At 63.8% G+C, this 5165-nt stretch overlaps 2 non-coding genes across 2 annotated transcripts; both read left to right on the top strand.

The window, feature by feature from the left end:
* Nucleotides 1-932: 932 nt before the first annotated feature.
* Nucleotides 933-1051, top strand: LOC142867712 (5S ribosomal RNA). Its single transcript, XR_012917069.1, has one exon. It is a non-coding gene; the product is annotated as a 5S ribosomal RNA (ribosomal RNA).
* Nucleotides 1052-4584: 3533 nt separating this feature from the next.
* Nucleotides 4585-4703, top strand: LOC142867635 (5S ribosomal RNA). The gene has a single exon (XR_012916989.1). It is a non-coding gene; the product is annotated as a 5S ribosomal RNA (ribosomal RNA).
* Nucleotides 4704-5165: the final 462 nt, after the last annotated feature.

The raw sequence follows: 5165 nt of genomic DNA, 5'->3' as shown, positions 1-5165 counted from the left end.
CTCGCCTATTCTGTCAGCTTTAAAATTCTCTTTCAGTTGCCACCCTCACAGATGGATTAGGAAACTCTTTCCGGTGCACTCATTAGTGAAATGACCTCAATGAAGCTGGAATCCAATATCTAATCGCCGATTTTTAGCGAGTCCACACGCCAGGGTGGTCGGGGTCTAATGCAGCCCCGGCCAGGCCCAGGCCCCTTGGACTGGGCCACAGGAGGACCCAGAGGAGGTTCCCGGCCCCCACGGTCGCGTTGCCGGCAGTTCTCCAAGGGCTTGGGCGTTTTCCAGAGGTAGGAGATGGAGGGGACTGATTTCTTCAGCGCCCCACAAACCACGCCACCCCACCCATGGGACACATCCCTAGAGAGAGAGAGAGACGCCCCATACACTCGCTCCCCTCCCCCATGCGCTGTGCCCCAGCCCGGGCCCGGGGGAATAGGCGGCAGCCCACCCACAGGGTGGGGGGCGCAGCTGAAAGGGGTTGTGGGGATGGCGGCCCCTGCCTGGGGTCAAAGGGCCGGCGACCCGCGCGTGCGCAATCGGCGGCGGCGGCGGCGGCGGCGGCGGAGGCGGCGGCCACGAGCTGGGGGTGGGCCAGGCGAGGAGAGGAAGGGGGCTGGAAGGTCTCCACCTTGGCGAGTCCAGCCGTGGAGGCGCATCTTGTGTGAGTGTGAGTGAGTGAGTGTGAGTGTGTGTGTGTGTGTGTGTGTGTGTGTGTATAGAGAGACAGCCCCCCACCCCGGCCCGCCGCTCCCTGCCCGCCCCGCCCCGCCTGTCACCCCCGTCCCTCGGAGCCCGCCAGACCCGGCCGGTGAACTCAACAGGCCCGGCCCGGTGCGGGTCAGCGCCGGCGCGGGGCCTGGGGCGGGGGGAGGAGGCGGCGGGGAAGCGCAGAGAGGCTCGGCTTCTTGAGCGGGGCAGGGGCGCCCTCCGCCGTCTAGGGCCACACCACCCTGAACGCGCCCGATCTCGTCTGGTCTCGGAAGCTAAGCAGGGTCGGGCCTGGTTAGTACTTGGATGGGAGACCGCCTGGGAATACCGGGTGCCGTAGGCTTCTTCTTTTTTTTTTTTTTGTTTTGCCTCTTGTTCTGTCCCCTTTCTGGGAGCGAGTCGGCGGCCCGGGGTGGGGGTCACCCCCACCCTCAGCGCCCGCCGCGGTGCCTGGCGCCCCAGCCCGCACCGTGGGGCCTCCTCTTGTCCCAAGCCGCGACACCGCCGTCACGCGGCAGCATGCGTGGCTTCTGGACTGTCAGGTCTCAGACCAAAGGTCTGCTCTGTGGGAACCGACACGCTGGAGGAAACCTTGAGAGTCTGAGAGGGGAGGGAGTTCCAGAAGAAGGCCAGGATGTCATTTTGAGGGAGTATGTGACCAGAACTCGTCCCGTTGCTTTTGGGGTTCTATGGGCTACACGTAGGAATCTTTGGTGGTGGCACCTGATGTTGGGGGATCCGGAGTCACACCCAGACCTGCTCCACAGGCCTCCTTTTACTTTTCTCTTCGGATTCATTATGTTTAAAAAGTGTCTCTTATCTCTATGATTGCATTTTCTTTTCTCTCTCTTTTCAAGCAGATGATGGGAGTCCAAGTATTAAGGTGACATGTGTTGCCCGTGCCCCCCTCCCCCCTGTGTTCTTATTCATTAACCTCTGATGTTGTTCCAGCGTATTGTGGGGGTACCAATGTTAAGGTCGGGTACGTTGCCCTCTCCCAGCCTCCCCCCTCGGGTCAGAGCCTCAAGTGCGCCCATCCCCCAGTCGGTGCGCACACACCCCGTTCCTAATGGAGGTGTATGCCCATCCCCTCCCCCCACCCGCCCGACACCCACCCGATGAAGGTGATTCCTCTGTGTCCACTTAGGTGTCCATCGGTTCGTACCCATTTGCTGGTGAGCGCGAGCACGTGGTGCTCGTGTGTCCATTCTTGGGCTACCTGGCTTACTGGAACGGGTTCCAGCTCTGGCCAGGAGAACCACGAGAGGTGCCCTCTCACCGCTGCTCCTCCTAGCTGAATAGCACTCCGTGGTGTCCACGCGCCACATTTCATTTACGCACTCGTGGGTCGATGGGCACTCGGGTCGCTTCCAGGTCTTTGCGATTGTGACTTGTGCCCTGACTCTAACCCTAACCCTTACCCAGCCCGTCTCCTCCTCAGTCCCTGCCTGACTGACTCCTTCCCGCCCGGCCTGTCACCTGTCACCGTCCTCTGCCCCTGCCTGACACGCTCCTCCCCGCCCGGGCCGTCACCGTCCTCGGCCCCTGCCTGACGGGGCTCCTCCGTCGCCTGGGCCTTCCAAGGGCTTGGTGTGGACGCTGGTTCCAGGACGCCCTCCCAGGGACCCGGTAGCAGGGCGGCCGCAGCGTCTCGCGCCACCCAACCGTCCGCCGGCCGGTGGCCGGCGCTAAGTGGCCTGCGGGGGACGTGCCCCCCACTGTGGGGCGGGCGCCCAGCCTGGTGTCTTCTCTGAGGCCCCGTGGCTGCTTTTCCCCCCCGCAAGGGGAGAGCCGCGGAGGTGGGGACCGCCTCCTCGTGGGGACGTACACCCAGCTCTCCACGTCGGATTCCGGGGCTCTCTGTCCTGCCAGAAGGCCCAGCTGGCCTGCGGGTCCTTAGAGTGGCAAAAACATCCGAAAACTGAGATTGAGGGTCCGGTGGTTGTCTGCACTTTTGTGCTGGGCACCCCAGGGAGGCCCGGGGGCTGGCTGGACAACGCGGTCTGCTGGGCAGGGGGGGGGTTTGGAGGAGCAACTGATGCCCTTTGCACTTTGGGTAGCAAGTGTCTGAGGTGTCTCTGAGCCCTGCGCCATGTCGGGGGGTGGGGTGGGGGGGTGGGAGGTCGGGGGGGGGGGTGGAGGAGCAGGAGGAGGAGGAGGAGGAGGTGGGAAGGGCCGTGGCCTGCAGTCGTGTTCCCGGGGTGGCTTCTTCCACAGGCTGCTTGGCCTGGGCTCCCTGCACCTGGGCCTTTGGAGGACTGGCCCTGTGCTTGCCAACGCTTCCCCTGCAGGGACCCAGAGCTGGGAGGTTGCATCTCTCAGCCCTGGGTCGGGCAGAGCCCCAGCGGGCCATGCCCACAACCTCTCTCAGCACGGGTCCCCCAGAAGGCTCCTTTGGGACCAGGATTCTCTTGCGGGTGACTCTTTAAGGTCTGGCCCCTGGATGGAGGGGCACCAGGAGTAGAGGAGCAGGAAGGGGAAGGGGGTGGCCATGCGAGGGGACACTTTCCAGGCCAAGTCCCAGCTTCAGCCTGATCCTCCTGGGAACCCCGGGGTGTACGTCACACCTCCTGGTTGTCCCGCTCTGAGACAAGGGCTCTGAGACAAGGAGCCGGGCTTCGCATTCCCCCAGCAGCCAGTCGTGGGCTGAGGACACCTGGGGCGTTGGGAACTCCCTGGCTTCTCCTTGGCTTAACATCTGGAGCTGCTTGTGAATCGTGCCGCCACACACACCCGAGTGCAGGTGTCTTCTGCACAGACTGCGGGCCTCGCTCTTCTGAATGCCGCTAGCTCGCCACCCACCCACGGGTGAACCTGGTCAGGGTACTTTCTCTCGGGGGCAGACTCTGATCCTGGCGGGCTACCGGTGTTTCTGTTTGCTCGTTTCTTTCTTCCATTTCGGGAAAGGCTTCCTTACTGGGTGAAATCTCCTATGCCTTTCCTCGCCTATTCTGTCAGCTTTAAAATTCTCTTTCAGTTGCCACCCTCACAGATGGATTAGGAAACTCTTTCCGGTGCACTCATTAGTGAAATGACCTCAATGAAGCTGGAATCCAATATCTAATCGCCGATTTTTAGCGAGTCCACACGCCAGGGTGGTCGGGGTCCAATGCAGCCCCGGCCAGGCCCAGGCCCCTTGGACTGGGCCACAGGAGGACCCAGAGGAGGGTCCCGGCCCCCACGGTCGCGTTGCCGGCAGTTCTCCAAGGGCTTGGGCGTTTTCCAGAGGTAGGAGATGGAGGGGACTGATTTCTTCAGCGCCCCACAAACCACGCCACCCCACCCATGGGACACATCCCTAGAGAGAGAGAGAGACGCCCCATACACTCGCTCCCCTCCCCCATGCGCTGTGCCCCAGCCCGGGCCCGGGGGAATAGGCGGCAGCCCACCCACAGGGTGGGGGGCGCAGCTGAAAGGGGTTGTGGGGATGGCGGCCCCTGCCTGGGGTCAAAGGGCGGGCGACCCGCGCGTGCGCAATCGGCGGCGGCGGCGGCGGCGGCGGCGGCGGCGGCGGCGGCCACGAGCTGGGGGTGGGCCAGGCGAGGAGAGGAAGGGGGCTGGAAGGTCTCCACCTTGGCGAGTCCAGCCGTGGAGGCGCATCTTGTGTGAGTGTGAGTGAGTGAGTGTGAGTGTGAGTGTGTGTGTGTGTGTGTGTGTATATAGAGAGACAGCCCCCCACCCCGGCCCGCCGCTCCCTGCCCGCCCCGCCCCGCCTGTCACCCCCGTCCCTCGGAGCCCGCCGGACCCGGCCGGTGAACTCAACAGGCCCGGCCCGGTGCGGGTCAGCGCCGGCGCGGGGCCTGGGGCGGGGGGAGGAGGCGGCGGGGAAGCGCAGAGAGGCTCGGCTTCTTGAGCGGGGCAGGGGCGCCCTCCGCCGTCTAGGGCCACACCACCCTGAACGCGCCCGATCTCGTCTGGTCTCGGAAGCTAAGCAGGGTCGGGCCTGGTTAGTACTTGGATGGGAGACCGCCTGGGAATACCGGGTGCCGTAGGCTTCTTCTTTTTTTTTTTTTTTGTTTTGCCTCTTGTTCTGTCCCCTTTCTGGGAGCGAGTCGGCGGCCCGGGGTGGGGGTCACCCCCACCCTCAGCGCCCGCCGCGGTGCCTGGCGCCCCAGCCCGCACCGTGGGGCCTCCTCTTGTCCCAAGCCGCGACACCGCCGTCACGCGGCAGCATGCGTGGCTTCTGGACTGTCAGGTCTCAGACCAAAGGTCTGCTCTGTGGGAACCGACACGCTGGAGGAAACCTTGAGAGTCTGAGAGGGGAGGGAGTTCCAGAAGAAGGCCAGGATGTCATTTTGAGGGAGTATGTGACCAGAACTCGTCCCGTTGCTTTTGGGGTTCTATGGGCTACACGTAGGAATCTTTGGTGGTGGCACCTGATGTTGGGGGATCCGGAGTCACACCCAGACCTGCTCCACAGGCCTCCTTTTACTTTTCTCTTCGGATTCATTATGTTT

This window comes from Microcebus murinus, unplaced genomic scaffold (assembly GCF_040939455.1).
Source record: "Microcebus murinus isolate Inina unplaced genomic scaffold, M.murinus_Inina_mat1.0 scaf019_hap2_Mmur4.0, whole genome shotgun sequence".
In the NCBI taxonomy this organism is placed as follows: Eukaryota; Metazoa; Chordata; class Mammalia; order Primates; family Cheirogaleidae; genus Microcebus; species Microcebus murinus.
This window is presented reverse-complemented; position numbering and strand designations above follow the sequence as displayed.